General features: G+C 43.6%; 1 long non-coding RNA gene across 2 annotated transcripts in view; it reads right to left on the reverse strand.

Annotated features, from left to right (window-relative positions):
• Nucleotides 1-446: 446 nt before the first annotated feature.
• LOC114232828 (uncharacterized) overlaps nucleotides 447-19,687 on the reverse strand; it is a 37,572-nt gene continuing 18,331 nt past the window's right edge. Inside the window, exons 2-4 of one of the 2 annotated variants that reach the window (XR_008557399.1) lie at nucleotides 19,548-19,663; nucleotides 1,423-1,579; nucleotides 447-1,183 (exon numbers count right to left, since the gene is read on the reverse strand). This is a non-coding gene — a long non-coding RNA (uncharacterized LOC114232828). The remainder of the gene's footprint in view (nucleotides 1,184-1,422; nucleotides 1,580-19,547; nucleotides 19,664-19,687) is intronic. The other variant, XR_008557398.1, reaches the window with a different exon arrangement.

Below are 19,687 nucleotides of genomic sequence, written 5' to 3' on the forward strand. Positions count from 1 at the left end.
ATAGTGAACTCATTGCACGTTAGCATAAATAACCTATTTGTTGTGAAAAATAACTACCTTTTAAAGTTTAGTGAGAAGTGTGGCACTGTTCCCTGTTTTTGCAAATCTCTTTAATTTCTGGCTTAATAGAAGACAGCTGGGTTCTCATATCTGCTTCTGCATTCAGTCTGCTACAATATCACATGACAGTTAGCCTCTGGAAAAACCCAGTGTATACTCATAAAAGAATAAAAGTGAAAAAGGCAAATAATGGTTTAGTATGAAAATAGTTTTGACCTCCCAGATGCCATGGAAGGGTTCCCTGGACACAAACTGCTGGCTTAGACTAATCAGAATTACCCTCTGAAACTGGGGAGTGGAGGCAGGGAGTGAACAACTGGACAAAACTGAATCCTGTTGGAGGAGGGAAAAGGGTTTGGGTTTTGGTAGCAATCAACAGTGTCTCCTCCCTTCACTGATACTAAAAACATACACACAGCCAAAAACAACTGTCATCTACCATCTCCCACATTTCTTTAGAGAAAAAAGCATTTGATACCAAAGACACTGGATGGACACAATTTAAAAATAAAGGGGAGTACTTGTGATTGAATACATAAACTTTTATGAAAAACTTACTACGCTAATTGGATACTGAAGGAGAAGGAAGAGAAAACATATGATGGTCTCTGGCTTGAAAAGTGAATGGAGGAGGATGGCGTTTATTGAAACAGAGACCTAGATGGGGGAGCAGGTTTGGGTCAGAAACAATGAATCACACTTTGGACATGTTGAGCTTGACTGGGCCTGGGAGACAGCCAAGTGGAGAAGATGGGAGAGGAAAAGCTTGGGGAGTCTTAGGCATGAGAGTGATGACTGCAATCAAGGGCAGACCTGGGGGACTCTACAGACAGGAGATGAGAGATGGACTAGAGAGAACCCTGAGGGGCACCCATATTTAAGGTGAGGGCAGGGTGGTAGAAGAGGAAAGACAGGCAAAGAACAATGAAGAGGAATTGTCAGAAAGCCTAGAAAGCTTGTTCCAATCGATGGTCTTGAGAGCATTCAGGAAGGGGATAGTGATGGTGAAGCAGATGTGTGTGAGCCAGATTCTAGAGGGCTGTGAGTGGGCCCAGGAGCTGACTTCCTGGCAGCCTTCATGTTGTCCTCCTGCTTCCAGTGCCTGCAACCTCAAGCTTCCTTTCTGTTAAAACACAAAACAAACAAACAAAACAAATCTTCATTCAGAAAAAAATTTATTAAAATACTGTTAATGACTGTGTAGTACTCTGACATGTGGCTGTGCCACAATGTAATGGTAAGTGATCACATATATTGGCAAGTGAAAAGAGCAAGACACCAGATAGCATATGAAGTGTTCACATACTGTTCCAGTATGGCACATTAACAAGAGTATATGCACATGTGTAAACTGACCCATACGTGGCTAGATAAAATGAGGTCCCAGGGTGTGCTCAGCCAGGGCTTGGCTCTTCAGTTCTTCGGAGTTCAGCTGATAGCTTCGTAAGCTGATGAGATCTTCAGGGAGTAGAGGGGACAACTTAAGTGCCAGGTGGCTGAAAAGACCAAGGAAGGGTTTCTTGAGAAAGAAGAGAAGAGAGAATGAGACAATTTCCACCAGGAGTAAAACTTTGATGAAAGCACACAGTGCTTTAGGAATTGGAATTGGATAGGGTTGGGGACTACAATGATTGGTCTCCAGATAGAACGGGACAAGAACCACTGAGGCAGCCCAGGAGGCTTCGTTATTTGTGAGCTACAAACAATAACAACAACAATGACAACACTAACACCTGTCACTTCTGGAGCCAGGCAGCACTGGAGGCACTTTTCCTGTGTTAACTCACTAAATAGCCCAGGCACCATGGCTATCCCCATTTTACAGATGGAGCCCGTGAGAAGGAGAGTAGTCACTTGTATAAGATCACAGAGCCGGTAACTGGCTTAGCACCTGGCTCAGAGATTTGGTTTTTAGCTCCATATGCCACTATGCTTTTCAGTAAATTAAGCAATATGCCTGTTAGAAACTAGAACAAAACCACACCCATAGTTGTCTCTGGGTTATAAGAACATGGTCATTTTTGTTTCTTATGCACTTTCTATATGTTCCAAATTTTCTGCAGTGACTTTTATACTTGTATGAAAGTAACAAAAGGATCTTATTACATCATCAATTACATAAACATGGTTACAGCTGATCAGAGCATAAATGAGACCTATTTCAAAGGACTTCCACTTTAATAAGTACCAAATCCCTGAGCAGGAGGAGGGAGATTTTTCATCAGCAAGTGGACTCTGAAGTCATCCCACTGCCCACCAACAACTGGACACAACAACTAGACACAACTGGAACAGCCCCCTGGAATGAAGAGAATTGGGGGGATGATACCCTCCAAATGTACAAACCCTGTCAGGGGCCCAGAGCTATGACTGAATCCTGTGTGTGGGTGAGAGAAGGTGGGGCCAAGTGACCTGCTGAGTCAGAAATGTAGCATCATGCCTGGCAGCCTGTGGACAGTTGGAGCTTAAAGAATGTGAGTCTCTAGCTTATCCCTCTCGGCACCCCCTTAATTTGGCATGGTGCGACATGGTAAGTGCTCAGTAAATGTTTAAGTAATTAATAATATGATTTTCATTTTCAAAAGTCACCAACAAAGAAGGAAAGAATGAAAACTGCCCCAAACTCCAAAGCATGTTAAACCAGAGCTCTGGGTTCCAGAGAGACTGAATTGGCTTCCCTGGAGGTATTTCCCATTGTGATGGACTTGGTCAGATTGGAGGGGTAAAGAGGAGGAGGGATGACAACAACTTTTCATGACCTTCTTGGCCTGAGCAGAGGCAGCAGGCCTCAATCGAAAACAAATAAGCAAATAACAAAACACCACTAGGGACCTGGATTTGAGTCCCTGCTTACAAGAGGTTTCTAGAATCTGGGCGTTTGATGGGATTTGGGGGGGGGTCTTCCCATCACCCTACCCAGTGCATGTGCAAATCCTTTCTACAGTCTCATCATCTGGCCACCCTCCAACCTCCATGTGATCACATCTCCCTGGTTCTCCATTCTCAGAATGATCCTCAGTCAGATAATAAGCAAACCTCTCTGAAAATATCAATCACATAAGAGACAGATACCCTGAATTATCCTAATATATAGAGCTTGGTTGATATCCAAGTCATAAAGTTCATGAGCCTCAACCCTGACCTCTCCCATGTCCACGAGGGTCACAGCCTATCGTCAGAATAACCCAAACCCACCAGCCAATGCTCTCTGGGATGCTTGATTTATTTCTTCAAGCCATATTTCCAAATAAGACAAATCACTACTAACTCTGTGGGCTTGATTAAATCGCTAACCTTTCCTAGCCCTCCATTTCCTCATCTGGAAAATGAGAAAATAATTCAGACAATCTCTGCCTGATATCAACTCTAAGGCAACCCCTATGGTCCTATGATTACTCTTGCAGGTGGGGAGGTACTCAGATTTTATGTAGGAATCAAACCTGAGCTCCAGGTCAAAACGGCCTTGGCAATTAGCAAAGGCTGAAAATATGAAAAGTGAGTATATTTGCAATTAAGACCTAGATGGCTGCCCAGGGCTCCAGGTACACAGAACAAGGCCAGGGTTCCAAGACCCCTATGAGGAGGAGCCCACCTTCTCAACAGCTGTCTGGCTTAGGGAAAAGGTGTGCAGATCCCACTCAAGCTACATCTTCAGGAAGCATAGCACCAAGCATGCCTCTGGGCCCCTAGGGGGTCAGGGAGGCAGGGCCTTTTCCAGGTGAGGCTTTCAAAATTCCATTTTTTTTCATCTTTATTGTTGCGAATATTGCAGATGTCCCTTTTCTCCCCCCTCCCCATTTTTCCCCTCCACCAGGTTCCCACCTCATCCCAAGCCTTCACTACCTTATTGTCTGTTTCCATAGGTAATACATATCTATAATAATAAAAGCAGGAGAAACCAAGATGGCGGCATAGGTAAACACCTAAACTGCTGCCTCACACAACAATATCAAAACTACAACCAAAAGACAAAAAGGACACCATCCAGAACCACAGAAAAGCTGGCTGAGTGGAAATTCTACAACTAGAAGGAAAGAGGAAAGCACATTGAGACTCAGAGGAGCTGCAAAAGGCTGAGGTACGGAGATGTGTGCTGGAGAGGAAGGGTGGCTGAGTGCACGGGCGGCTGAGTGCGCGGCTGGCTTTCTAAAGCGGGAGGGGGATGGAAGCTCCCAACTGCCCTGAACTCCAGTCCCGGGCGAGTTTCTGGGAACACAGACTCATTCGGGGAGAAACTGGACTGTCTGGCAGCGGGCGAAACTCGAGGGCGGCTTTCTCTCAGAGGTGCTTGAAGTGATTACCGAGGGACACTGAGACCCAGGGGCCTTATAGGGCAGGGCTGATGGGAAGCCAAGGTTGTCTGCTCCGCCCCATCCAAGCTGAGCACAGAGGCTTTTGCAGTTTTGCAAGTCTTGTCTCATAAGGGTGTCTCCAGCACAGACACAGCATAGACACAGCTGATCCTCACAACCAATTGGCCTGGAGGTCAATTCCTCCCAGTGATACCAACAACAATCAAGACATAACTACAACAAGGCTGTGCACACAATCCACAAAGGGGTGCACCAAGAGTGTCCACCTCAAGTAACTGGGGAGGCTGAGCCACTGGACCCTATAGGATACCTACCACACAAAGCTACTCTACCAACTCAGGGAAGCAGCGAAAATGTGGAGACAAAGTAACAGATCACAAATGAAAGAAAGGGAGGAAAGCAAATGACTGGATATAGAGTTCAAAACCATGGTAATAAGGTTTTTCAAGAATTTCCTAGAAAAGGCTGATAAATTTAGTGAGACCCTCGAGGATATGAAAAAGGACCAACTAGAAATTAAACATACACTGACTGAAATAAAAAATATTATACAGAGACCTAACAGCAGACTAGAGGACCACAAGAATCAAGTCAAAGATTTGAAGTACAAAGAAACAAAAAACACTCAACTGCAAAAGCAAAAAGCAAAAAGAATCCAAAAACTTGAAGATAGTGTAAGGAGCCTCTGGGACAACCTCAAGCATACCAACATCAGAATTATGGGGGTGCCAGATGAAGAGAGAGAGCAAGATACTGAAAACCTATTTGAAGAAATAATGACAGAAAACTTCCCCCACCTGGTGAAAGCAATAGACTTACAAGTCCAGGAAGCGCACAGAACCCCAAAAAAAAGGAATCCAAAGAGGACCACACCAAGACACATCATAATTAAAATGTCAAGAGCAAAAGACAAAGAGAGAATATTAAAAGCAGCAAGAGAAAAACAGTTAGTTACCTACAAGGGAGCACCCATATGACTGTCATCTGATTTCTCAACAGAAATTATGCAGGCCAGACGGGAGTGGCAAGAAATATTCAAACTGATGAATAGCAAGAACCTACAACCAAGATTACTCTACCCAGCAAAGCTATCATTCAGAATTGAAGGTCAGATAAAGATCTTCACAGATAAGAAAAAGCTAAAGGAGTTCATCAACACCAAACCAGTATTATATGAAATGCTGAAAGGTATTCTTTAAGAAGAGGAAGAAGAAGAAAAAGGTAAAGATAAAAATTATGAACAACAAATACATGTCTATCAACAAGTGAATCTAAAAATCAAGTGAATAAAAAAATCTGATGAACAGAATATACTGGTGATTATAATAGAATCAGGGGCATAGAAAGGGAGTGGACTGACAATCCTCAGGGGGAAAGGGGTGTGGGGGGTGCGGGAAGAGACTGGACAAAAATCGTACACCTATGGATGAAGACAGTGGAGGGGGAGGTAAGGGCAGAGGGTGGGGTGGGAACCGGGTGGAGGGGAGCTATGGGGGGAAAAAAGAGGAACAATTGTAATAATCTGAACAATAAAGATTTATTAAATTAAAAATAATAATAATAATGATAAAAGCGCAATATGCTAATTAGACTGAATGTCCTTCCAGACGACCTTCCGGATGAAGCTGGGGCTGCAAGGGAAGCCCGGGTCCCGGGTGCCAGAGGGAAGCCAGTGCTGGCAGCCGGAGGAAGGAAGGCCTACTCTTGCACGAATTTCATGCATTGGGCCTCTAGTATGCATATAACTTCTTTGTTGAATCTCTTCCTACCTCCCCCTATTCCCCTGAGATTCATCAGTCTGTTCTATGTTTCCATCCCTTTGGTTCTATTTTATTCATTAGTTTATTTGTTCATTAGATTCCTTGTTTGTTTATTTTGATGTTTAGATTCAATTATTGATAGATATGTATTTATTGCCATTTTGTTGTTCATATTTTTCATCGGTTTTCTTCTCCTTCTCCTTCTTTCTCCTTCTCCTTCTCCTTCTCCTTCTCCTTCTTCTTCTTCTTCTTCTTCCCTTCTTCTTCTTCTTCTTCTTCCTAACTGCTTTTCTCTTGCTGATTTTAAGACTCTCTCTTTGTCTTTAACCTTTGGCATTTTAATTATGATGTGTCTTGGTGTGGGCCTCTTTGGGTTCCTCTTGTTTGGGATTCTCTGTGCTTCCTGGACTTGTAAGTCTATTTCTTTCACCAGGTAGGGGAAGTTTTCTGTCATTATTTCTTCAAATAGATTTTCAATATCTTGCTCTCTCTCTTCTCCTTCTGGCAACCCCATAATGTGAATGTTGGTATACTTGAAGTTGTCCCAGAGGCTCCTTACACTATCTTCATATTTTTGTATTATTTTTTCTTTTTGCTCTTCTGATTAGGTGTATTTTGCTTCCTCATACTCCAGATTATTGATTTGATTCTCAGACTCAACTCCTCTACTCTACTATTGAATCCCTATAAAATATTCTTTATTTCAGTTAGTGTATGCTTATTTTCTGACTGGTCCTTTTTCATGTCTTTGAAATTCTCACTAAGATCCTTCAAAGTCTCACTAAGTTCCTTGAAGCTCTCATTAAGATCCTTGAGCAAACATATAACCATCATTTTGAACTCTGTATCTAGTGGTTTGCTTGCTTCCATTTCATTTAGTACTTTTTCTGGAGATTTCTTCTCTTCTTTCATTTGTGACATGTTTCTTTGTCTCTGCATTTTGGCTACTTCCCTGTGTTTGTTTCTATGTATTAGGTAGAGCTGCAATGTCTCCTAGAATTGGTAGAGTGGCCTTGTGTAGTAGGTGTCCTTTAGGACCCAGTGGCTCAGCCTCCCAAGTCACAATTACAAAGCTGTCAGAATGAAAAGCATTTGCAGAAATGACCCAGGGACACTACAAAGTCTCCGTCCATGGTAACTTCTAAGAAAAGTAATATACAAACCCCTTCCTGAGATTATCTGAATGGAAATAGAATAAGAGAGGCAACATCTTTAGTTGTTTCCAGACCTACAAGAATCAACATTTTAGGACAACTGAGGGAGCCTGGAAGGTTTGGTATCATCTATTAGTGTATCTTTCTTATGTGACATAGTATGAAATTGTGGTGTTTCATTTTTGGTGTGGTGGTGATAGGGGTGGGGGTGGCGAAGGGCATGATGAGTGAGTCGTTGGAATAACCAACTTCAGGTTGGATAGGTAATGTCTAATTTATGTGTAGCTTCAGAGTTGCAGGCATATATGTCAAGATAGACATCTAGACATGTTGAGATGCTGCAGGCAAGTTGCCCTCCCTGTTGGAGCACCTGGGATTTATAGATTTGGAAGAGGCCTCTTCATGCAAGCAACTGTCAAGAATGATGGATGCTGAAATCTCAGGTAGGAGAAAGGCTTAAATGAGAGGCCTGAGCTCTGGGAACCTGTTGGAACTTAGTTCCATTCTTTTTATCCACAACTATCAAGGACCAATGGGATTCTTTCCAAGGTACAAGGGAAGTGATTGCAGAAATAGTAGGAACAGCTTAAGAATTCTTGGAGGGGAGTGGGGGAGATAGGGAGAGGGAAGAAGAGTGCTAATGGGCAAGGGAGATAACCAGGCAGAGACCTCATGGGGGAGGCCAAGAGGTGATTTTGCACATCAGTAAGAAAGTAGGATGACTTTCCTTTTTGAGATTATTGTTTTGGACAAGAAATTCTATTCTCCAACTGTGATACCAATTACCTTTCTCCTAATTTTTACAGCTTAAGGATCTTCTCATGAACTTTCTAAATTGCCCTTCCACTTTCCATTCCTCTGTTTCCTATTTAAAATCTGAAGGACACTGGCATAACAAGCATTGAAGATATTATAGCCCATAGACAGTTGTCCCCATGGTTTAAAAGAAATAGCAGCTTTCCCTAGCCTGTTTGGCTCAGTGAATAGAGCATCAGCCTACAGACTGAAGGGTCTCTGGTTTGATTCCAGTCAAGGGCACATACCCACCCTGGGGGCTTGATTCCCCGGTGTATGGCATGGAGGAGACAGCTAATCAATGATTCTCTCTCATCATTGATGTTTCTATCTCTCTCTCCTTCTCCCTTCCTCTCTGAAATCAATAAAAACATATTTTTTAGCCCTTTGCACTCGCTTGCTTTTTTCTCGAGCTGCTACCAATGCTAACCGTGTCAAGTCACACTCGACATCCGAGTGCAAAAGGTTAAAAAAAGAAGAAATAGCAGCTATAGTTATTATGTACATCGTCCTGATCAGATGGAAAAGCATTTTAATTAATGCAATCCCATCTGGTTGTCACGATTGCCCTGTGAAATAGGCAGGGCTGGCCTTATTTTACTTCAAAGGTAAAAAAACAGTAATAGAGAAATAAAGACATGTGTCCAAGATGATGTAGCTGGTAAGGAGTAAAGCAGAGAGATTAAACCCAATCTTCTTTTTCTATCTTACTATTAGAAATATCCTTTATACCTGTGTGTTTCAACACTATTTACAGGTTTTGCAGTGTGGTAGCCACATTCATTCACTGAAATAACATTGATCTCACATCTGCACACAAGAAGCTCCTTGAAGTGGTGGGGACAAGATACCTGTCCTTTGTGCCAACTGCCAACAAGTCCAAAAGGAATGGGGCTGCACTACCACTGAAGAAAGTGCAATATCAAGAAGAGCTTCCTCACTCTACTGGGACTCAGATGCACTTTCAAAGAAGGTTATGGTGTTTTCTTTTCTGGAGTTTTTTTAGAAAAGGTGGACGCCGCTTGATTTCTAGCATGGCTGGCATGAGGAGATCACTGTAGGTAGATAAGTGGACAGATGTCTAGTGTTTTTGAGTGAAAGGAGCTAAGACAGCAGAGCCTTGGGTCCCAAGTTCTGGAAGTCAAGGCCTGAACATCCAGGCAGATCCCATTGGAGCTCCATGAGGGCCACAGAGGCTGTACCCGGGGCTACCTCTTTCTCTCCAGGTTGGGCGGGTTTAGGGGCAAGGGAGGCAGGGATGAGGTTGTGAGGAATAAATGATGTAATTTTCCTACAATGATCTGAGCATCTTGGGAGAAAGGTGTGGCATAAATAGCAGGTATTATTATTATGAATCAGAATTTCTTCTCTTTAAATCCCTTTTTACTTAATACCCTTAATACCTTTACTTAATACCTAGCAATGAACCATTTCTAGGAAAAGAGAGTAGGAGATTTGAGAGGTGGTTTTCCAGTTGAGTGGAGGGTTTGGGATCCTTTCAGCCAAGCTTCACAATCTTTTTCACTTCTCAGGATCAAACATCACCACTGACCAGACACCATGCTGTCTAAACAGGAATTCCCAACCCTGACCTCAACCTTCCCCTTCCGTCTCCCCCCACATCTTATTTACCCTTTGACCTGAACATAATATAAATATTTAATCTCATTTATTACCTGAAAATTGTCTGTGTTTATTCTGTCTATTTAGTGATAGTTACGTAAAAATAAAAGAAAAACTACAAGATTGAGTCAAAAAACCATCTATCATGCCTGACTTTTCCACTGAAGTCATCCCTTTTGGTATTTAACCTAGATAATTCAATGATTGCTCCCCAAAAAACACCATGGATTTTCCCAGCCCTCTTGCTTTCAGCCCTTCCTCACACTCCCCCACCCCCTCTCCCACAGCTCTTCTCTGCCGGGAAAAATTCCACTCATCTTTAGATTCCATATATCAGTGAAATCCTATGGTATTTGTCTTTCTCTGACTGACTGATTTCACTGAGCATAATACCCTCTAGGTCCATCCATGCTGTCACAAATGGTAAGATTTCATTCTTTTATATGGCTGAGCAATGTTCCATTGCATATATGTACTACTGCTTTTTTAGCCACTTGTTTATTGGTGGGCACTCAGGCTATTGTAAATAATGCTGCAATGAACATAGGGGTGCATATATCCTTTCAAATTAGTGTTTTGGATTTCTTTGGGTATATATACCCAGGAGTGGAATCACCAGGTCTATAAGGCAGTTCCATTTTAAATTTTTTTTTATATTTTTATTGATTTCAGAGAGAAAGGGAGAGAGAGATAGAAGCATCAATGATCCGAGAGAATCATCAATTGGCTGCCTCCTGCATGCCCCACACTGGGGATCTAGCCACAACCCGGGCATGTGTCCCAACCAGGAATCAAATCATGACCTTCTGGTTCATAGGTCAACACTCAACCACTAAGCCACACCGGCAGGGCCCATTTTTAATTTTTTGAGGGACCTCCACACTGTTTTCCATAGTAGATGCTAAAGAACAAAATAAAAGAAACAAACAAAACAGAAACAGACTCATAGATGCAGAGAACAGACTGATGGTTGCCAGAGAGGAGGGAGCTTGAGGGATTGAGTGAAAAATGTGAATAGATTGAGAAGTACAACTTGGCAGTTACAAAATAGTCACAAGGATGTAAAAGTACAGTATAGGGAATATAGTCAACAATATTGTAATAACTATGTATGGTATCAGGTGTACTAAAACTATCCGAGTGGGGATCACTTTGTAAAATATATGCTGTGTACCTAAAACTAATATAAAATAATATTAAATATCAATAGTAATTAAAAAGTAATTTTTAAAAAAGTCCAACTCATCTTCCAAAACCTATTTCAAATACCCCCTCCCCCAGGAAGACTCCCTGAGAGCCCCTCCCACCCCTGAGACTCCCCTGAGAGCAGAGCCACTGTTCCTCTCTCTGATCCCAGAGAGCCTTGGGTAGACCTGTATCTTTGGTCTTATCACAGCATGTGATTCTCTGGGGCCTCCTGGGAGACAATAAAATGGAGATGCACCAGCAGGGTTCTAGTCACGCTCCCTGACTTCTCATACAGCCTCTATGAATCTCTAATTCTGAGACACAAGTTCAGCGTCTTAGCTATTCTATGGGGCAGGTTCTGCTTAATGAACTTCTGGCCTCTGGGAGATGCTATGCATCCTTGAGGGGATGGATAGATAAGGAAAAAAGGGAACATAACCAAAGAATAAATAAAGATGGAGACTGGGGAAGGTAGAGGGAAGAGGCAGGAAAAGAGGAAGGACTTTTCTAATGAGAAAAGAACATACCATAACCCCTAAGTTAGTCTCCCACGCCCTTTGGTTTGGGGTGCGTGTTGCGTTGTCAGTGAGCCCTGTGCTCCTGCACACCAGCGAGGGCTGGGCTGAGGCTTGGGTGCAGCAGCAGGATCAGACATGAGCAGGCAGGTACCATGGGTCTGTGCTGGCACCGCTCACAAAGTCTGCCTCTGGGGCTGGACCTGGCTTTGGGACTATCCTGCTCCCTACCTTACCAAACCAGATCTGCTTAGCCTGGGGCTGGAAGAAGCCCAATTCCATATTACTTGGGATGACTTATCCTTTTAACTCACAAGTCAGACCATGCCTGTCCCTCATTCTCTGTGTCCATGGCTTCCCCAGTTACTTAGCATACAATCCAAGGTTCTTACCATGCCCAGCCCCTGGCTACTTCTCTGCCCTCTGTTCCCACTTGACCTCTTTCTTAAAAACACCAAATGGGTTCTCTCTAAAGGCCTTTGCATTTACTGTTCTTTTTCTGAGGTTCCACTCCTCCAGATACATCCAGGGCCTACCCCCTCCTCTCATTCCGGTTCAGCTGGAAGTCACCACTTCGGGGACACCTTCCGTGACCACCTTATCTAAGGCAGGCCATCTTCATTTGCTCCCACTTACCTTGCTGTCCATACCTCCATCACCCTGATCTTATCTGACCTGACAACTGTTATCTACTTGTTGCTTTATTTGGTTTTCATCTGCCTCCCCCTCAACACATGCCCCGTGATTGCAGAAACTGTATTTATTTTGTTCACTGCTATATCATTGAAGTGCCTGGCACATAACAGGTGCTTAGGAAACAATTTTTGAGTAGATGACAGAATGAAGGACTCCAACCCTCTCATTCCTGTGAGAAACCCTCCTGTGAGAAACCCAGGACCCAGAGCAGGAAGAATGTGTTCAAGATCACACTTACCATCTTGTGTGTGGCAGATTCTAAATTCACCCCACTTCTCCTGGCTCCTGGACCGAGTCTTTAGTGCCATTGTACATGGGATCTGGGTAATGGCTCCCTCACCCCCACCATTCATCCATGCACACACCCCAGAGTAGGCTCTGAAAGGGAGGCTTAGCCACAGAGAGCTCGGTGTACAAGGAAAGGCACCCTGCAGCCAGCTTGATTCCTGTGCTGTACTTGAGTTTCTTAGTATCTCTTATTCCAAATAGATTCTTAATCTAAGTGTAAAGTTGCTTTAAGAACCCAAGTCAAGGTCATCACTATCTGGGGATGACCAGTCATAGACTATGTCCACAGAACTATAGTCCACTGGATTTGGTTGGAGTGGGGTTAGAGGCAAAAGGAATCCCTAACAACAAAGAACAATCAGAATTGGAATGGTTTCCAAGTCAAGGTGAAATATTATTAGAATCCTTCAGCCCGGCCAGTATAGTTGAGTGGTTGAGCATCAACCCATGAACCAGGAGGTGCCAGTTTGATTCCTGGTCAGGGCACATGCCCAGGTGGTAGGCTCAATCTCCAGTAGGGGGTGTGCAGGAAGCAATCAATGGATGATGATATTTCTATCTCCCTATCCTTCTTCCTTCCTCTCTAAAAATCAATAAAAATATATTTAAAAAAAAAAAAAAAAAGAACCCTGCAGAGTCAGGAGAAAGCCACAGCTATCAATTTATATAACATTCATTCAATCATTAAGCCAATGTTGACTGAGTGCCTACTGGAGTATTTCAGGATATCTAAGAACAGGTAGGATGACCTATGAGACCTCACAAGCCCGGGAAGTCTGAATCTCTATGACTTAATCCTCAAAGGACTTCTTTGAAGAATAGCTTCTTCATTGGGGATGAGAAATTTCCAGTCTTCTTCCTCCTCAGCTCTATTCCAGGACTCAGATAACAATGACACCCACATTGCAGAGTCATGGCTGCTGATTCTGACTACCTGGGTCCCCCATGCCTCATTTTGTCCTTTCCTCACCTCTAAAAATAAACAGTACTTCCTTGGACCCAGGCAGGGGTGGATCATTCTTGAAGATTACCCAGCACAGTTAATTCCACAGCCTCCTTGTTCATAGTCAGTGACTACTACCAGCCCTTTCCATCAGAAAGTTCCTACTAAAGTCTGCCCTCAGACCTTGCTGCTACACTTTTTTAAGTTCTTTTTTAAAGTTAGTATCTGTCATCATAGATAATTCTCCAGATACCAGACCCCCTTTTGCACCATTTACTAAAGAATACATTTAAAAATCAGTCAGTCAACAAATCAATGCACTGGGCATCAATTATATGCAAAAATCAATGGTAGGCTTAGAGAGGGGTACAAAGAGAAAGCACAGGAAAGAGTGGTGGGTCTGGAGACAGATATTAAGTTGGAAACACTCTGACACTTGTCCCCATGAGGACAAATTTTCTTCCTCAAGTTGGGCTTATCATCTGTGACATGGGGCAAGCAATTCTTGCTCCATCTATCACACTGGGTTGTTGTGAAACTCAATAAAAATTCTAATATAAGCAGGGGCTTTATAAATTGTAAAATTCCATAGAAATGTGAGTCAGATGCAATACAGTGTAGCGGAAAATCACTGAACTTCCAGCCAAAGGGCTGATGGGCCTGACTTCATCACTCACTTCCCCTGGGACTTTGCACAGGTCATCTAACCTGTTTCCTTCTATGTGGAAATGACTGTTGTGCAAATGAAGACAGTGCACGTAGAAGCATCCATCATTAGCTCCTGGTTCCTAGTGTGTATTCATTCATTCACTTGCAGCGAACAAGGAGAGAGCAGCGCAAGTAAACAGACCAAGAAGAGCTTTAGCAGCAGTGAACACCTTGGTCCGACCAGGCTTGAAGGGCCAGCCTGAGGAGCAAGGAGAAATGAGACTGGAGGGCTGTGAAGTGGGGAAGGGGAGGAGGTGCCAGACTAAGGATTCTGGACTTCAGAGAAGCATTTATGGACTTTAAGAGCCATTGATGATTTAGAGTAGGGGAATAATAGATAAAAAGTATTTCTGTTCTTTGTGGAAAGGGACTCAAGAATGGGGAACATTCTGGAATTGTTGGGTCCTCAAATCCAGAGCTGGTCAGCTAACCTGTTGGAATGGAACACGGACTTCAGGGGGTCAAAGCCAGACTACCTCTTCCTTTGAGCTAGAGCTCAGAGCAAAAACCCAGCTTTCTAGAACTTGGGCCTTGTATTAGTCATATATAGCTGCATAACAAATTATTTCAATAAGTAGTGGCTAAAAATAAACATGTGTTATCTCAAAGTTTCTGAGCATGTCCGAGCTGGGTGGTTTAGACTCTGGGTCTCTCATGAAGTTACACAAAATCTCAGTCCTTCCTGCTGAGACCAGGCACTGGGTGGGATGAGAAGGCAGATGTGCCCATGTAGTCTCCTGCAAGAGTAGACATAATAGAAGCTTATATCTATGCTGATCATATGCCAGGATCTGTGCTAAGCAACCTTCTTAAGGAGGTATATTACCATTAGACACACTTGACAGATGAGGAAACAGACATAGAGAAATTACTAGTAAGTAACTGGCTGCAGGTTACTCAAGTGGTAAGCAGAGAATCGAATCTGGATTCAGATGCAGTCATCTGACTTTGGAGGCCCTTCTCGTCTCCACCACGCTGTGCAGGTACGCTGCCTTGGGGACCCAGGCATGAAAATTGCCCTTGATGATGACCATGGTCTCTGTAATGAGGAGAAAAGGCTGGGGCTCCCATAGCAATTCTGGGATCACAAGAGGCTCCCTGCCTGGGGGAAACTAACCAGACTGTACTTGCCCCTGCAAGACCCTGGACCCCCTTCTTCCTTCTGCACTCCTCCCCGCAGGACCTTTGTGGAGTTGGTCCCTAAAACACTGGTGGAGAAAAATCTGTTTCAACCAAGTTCTCACCAGTATTTTCAGGCTAGCCCAGCGAGTGGCAAGGGGGGCGGGGGGGAGTGAGGAGGACTTCTTGGCCAGGACCCTTCACATCACCCCCTCCAGGCGGGGAATTAAAATAAAACGATAGGGAGAGAGAGGAGGCTAAGCTTTCCCCAAACACTGAGCAAGCCTGAAACATCCTGAGGACTGGAGCCCAACAAGTTGCAACTCACCAAGAGCTCTTCCCTCCAGCCACACCAACTAATTATAAGGGAAAGGTTGAAAGGGAAGTTTCAAGCTTTCGTGACAGTGCAGTTTTATCTTTTACTCTCTCCCTTTTCTCTCCTCCTCCACTTTCCCTTCCCCATTCCATCTTCCTCCTTCTCTGTTTCTCCAGATAGGTGTGAGTTGGCTGTGGGCACTGAGCACAGACTCACATGCTGGAAGAACTTTCCTGGGGTCATAGAATGGAATCCCTGCCTTTCTACACAAAAATCACTGCTCACCTGCCAGCATCCTCCAGGAAAAGGTTAACAAACGACCTGGACTTCTCTTTCTCAAGACAGCCTTTAAAAGTTAGGTTTATTTCTTCTTTACAAGTAATGCATGCATAAGGTACAAAGAAGACACTTAAGATCTACCAGAGATAACATACTATCAACATTTTGATGTGCAGAAAACCCTGGACATTCCCAACAATTATCTCTCAAGATCATGAATCTCCTAATTTAAGAATATGGAAATGTCAGGGGCAACTCCCAGAGCCTTTACAAAGAGAATCTTAACTCAATATCTAATCTACATCATCATAGGCTTAAAAAAGGGATGTCCTATTTTGAGGCTGGGGATGGATAAAGTGCCAACCATTTTACAGGTGAGAAAACTGAGGCCAAATAGATATATCAGTTTGTCTGTGGCCCTCAGCTGAATGGGAGTCAAAAAATGTGGCAAAGGGAAGGGTGTGCTTTGGCAGAGTCTGCAGAGAACTGGTCGGCAGAGGATTTGACCAGGATTAAGCAGTGTTAAATTCAGGTTAAGGCTGAGGAGGCGGGCTGGTCCCAGGTTTCCAACTCTGGCAAGCTCTCCCTGTTTGCCTGGGTAGGTCACACACTGGTGCCTGCATTGGCCAGAAACTTGGAGTCACAAGGAAGCAAGCAGAAATCCTGTCCTCCTTCTTACACTAACAGGTTGAGTGTCCAGCTCAACCAAACCCAAGTTTTCCAGGATCTGCAGCCAGGTGTATTTTCTGGTTCTGGGCAATGAGACACTGGTGGGGCTGAACAGCCTCCCCTGGCCCAGGTGGCCCCTCACTGAGACAGGGTGTGTGCTCCCAGGTATTAGAGCTGGGACCAATGTATCCCCAGAGAAAATCTCCAAGGAGAGGAGCAGATGCTCGCCCTGGATGCCGCAGGAACATTTGGTTCCAGGGTGCATCCCACCCAGGCAAAGATGGAGAGCTCACCAGAGCTGAAAACCCACCTCCTCACCCCTGCCCTGCACTTAACACTGCTTAATCCTGATCAAGTCCTCTGATGACCAACATCGAACTGTGACAACTCTGCCTTGAACAAAAAGATCCAGACACCCAGACTGGCAGGTGAGCTTACACCTCCATTCCAGGGCAACCAAAGAACTCTGGGCAATGCTTTGGAGTTTGTAGCAACCTGTAATGCTGGTGACCCTCCCCTTCCTCCTCCAGGATTTAGCCTGGAGTTAAAAGGCCTAACTTGCCACGCCCTTTGTACAGCCCGAAGCCAGCTGTGCGGAGTCTTCCATTGCTAGATCTGCCCCATGAGTGACTCATCTGCTGCCAGATTTCCCAGAGCCATAGCCCAGGACATGTTCTCACCCCACCCACAGAGCCCTCACTGGATGCCCCTCTCTCTTGTGCTAGAACCTCGAAGAGTTTATTTTCCCCCAACCATACCTAAGCTCTATAGCTTCTGTCTTCATATTTTATCTCCTCAGTGGCTCATCAAAGAGAAGAGGAGTGTGATGAAAACAATTCTAAATAATAATAAAAAGAAGGGAGAAAGATCTACATACCACTCTACAAATCCTAGCTAGCTCATTATTCCAACCTAGAGGCCCAATACATGAAATTCGTGCAAGAGTAGGCCTTCCTTCTCCTGGCTGCCAGCACTGGTTTCCCTCTGGCAACTGGGACCCAGGCTTCCCTCTGGCCACCGGCAGGCACCCAGAACCTGGGTTTCCCTCACAGCCCCGGCTTCATCTGGAAGGATGTCCAGAAGGACATCTGGTCTAATTAGCATATTATGCTTTTATTATTATAGATAACCTATTGGGACCATTTAATTTAGAAGGTCAATCACTCAAATTTCAGGAGAGCCTTTATAATTCTCCAAGATCTCCAAGCTCTTAGGGAATGTTTAGAAATAAAAAATTAATTTTGGAATCATTCAGAACACAAAAACACTGAGATGATCTCCGATCTATATATTATTTCTATCAAAGTACAGATATACTTTTAACACATACACCCATGCTATTTGCTTTGGTACCCATGCCTCCTACATGCAAACATATGCATGTACCATCTCCACACAATCCCTGAAGATGCCTGGAAGCACCCCAGGAAGAGTTGTTAGAGTTCGTAAATAAAAATACAGAACACCCAGTTAAATGTAAATTTCAGATAAATGACAAATTTTAATATAAGTATGTCTCAAATACTGCATGAGATATACTTATACTATTTTCATTGTTTATCTGAAATTAAATTTAACTGGCCATCTTATATTTTTGCTGGATTCTCTAACTTTAAGGCATGTACCTCTAAGTCCCCCATGGAAGTACTCTCACCTAGCCCCACACAGACACTCTACCATGAACATGAACCTGGATCTACTGTGAATTTTCCTTATTTTTATATAGTCATCTGAAAATACCAAGGCTGAGGATCTAGGGAGCAGAGGGCTCTTTGCAGGGCCTTTACAATTTGCCTTACTCCTGATCTCACTCAGGAATGTGGTCAGGGACTCAAAGGTAGAGAGACAGAGGTGTCCAAATTCACCCAATGTCAAAGATCTGTGGTATCCCAGAAAGCCATTCACTCACTCATTCTAAATTTTCCCTCCACAACAGTGCTGGTTTGAGTTGAGGAAAGGCTGAAAGTATTGGCTCATGTAAAGAGTTTAACTCCAAGGTAGATGGGTTCTCTCTCCTAGTAGAGAAGAGCAAAGATCTCCCAAGCTCCTCTTGAGGCTCCTTAAAATATCTCCATCGGGGTCTTTCTGTTGCTGGGCATGTGTGGGACAAGGCTCCCTCATGCTTTTGATTCAGCCTGAAATGAGCTCTGCCCAAGGCTCAGGTCTCTAGCTGGCAGCTTGGCTGTGTGCCTTGGAGAATGAGGGAAAGAGGCATTCTCCCTAGGTTTCCAAGGCTGACTTGCTTCAGAGACGCATACTACCAGCCTTCCTCTGAGCTTCTATTTCCAGGTTGGTAGAATGGGTTCACTTAACCAGCCAGATTTTGTCAGAAGGACCAATGAGATGATGCCTGTGAATTTATAAATTTTCAGAAGGATAGGGTCAAGATCTGAAACATAGGCATCTTTCAAGGGTAAGATATGTTTTAAAGCTTTCAACAAATAAGGAAATCTTACATTTTGTGACAGCATGGATGGACCTGGAGATTATTATGCTAAGTGAAATAAGCTAGTCAGAGAAAGATAAATGCCATATGATCTCACTTATATGTGGACTCTAATGAACAAAATAAACTGACGAACAAAATAGAAACAGTCATGGATACATGGAACAGACTGATAGAGGGGAGAGGGGAGGTGGTGACTGGATGAAAGAAGGTGAAGGGATTAGCCAAAGAATATACATGCATAGTTCACAGACACAGACAACAGTTTGGTAAGGGCCAGAGCAAAGGGCTGGGTGAGGGGGAGGGGGTGATGGGGGACATCTGAAATAATGTCAACAATAAAAATAAAGAAAAATACTCAATTATTATATTAATTAATAAATAAATTTCTCAACCTTCAAAAAAAAAGAGAGAGATTTTATTTCTCCAGGACCCCTCCCTTAAGAAGCTCAGAATCTTTAGGATGCAGATAAAATATCTCCAGTTTCCTGAAATACAAATAATTTGGAGGGTGCGGGGGGGCGGGGGAAGAGCTACAAGACTCCCAGAGGGAATAAAAAGAATCATGGGAAGAAGAATTCAAACTTCAGCAAGAGGACCAGGGTTTGACACCTCAGGAGTTTCCTAAGAGTAAAAGATTTCTGTGTGAAAATTGGCATAATAATGAACTCTTACCATGCAGCATCTTGCAGAGTTGGCATTCGATCCCAACACTCTTCAAGACTGGAGAAGAAGAGGACTTCAGGAACAGCCTAGGACCACCCAAATTTAAATATCCAAGAAGATCCTACCTAATAATAGACAAATATGCAAAT

The sequence above is a fragment of the Eptesicus fuscus genome, chromosome 11, assembly GCF_027574615.1.
Source record: "Eptesicus fuscus isolate TK198812 chromosome 11, DD_ASM_mEF_20220401, whole genome shotgun sequence".
Lineage (NCBI taxonomy): Eukaryota > Metazoa > Chordata > Mammalia > Chiroptera > Vespertilionidae > Eptesicus > Eptesicus fuscus.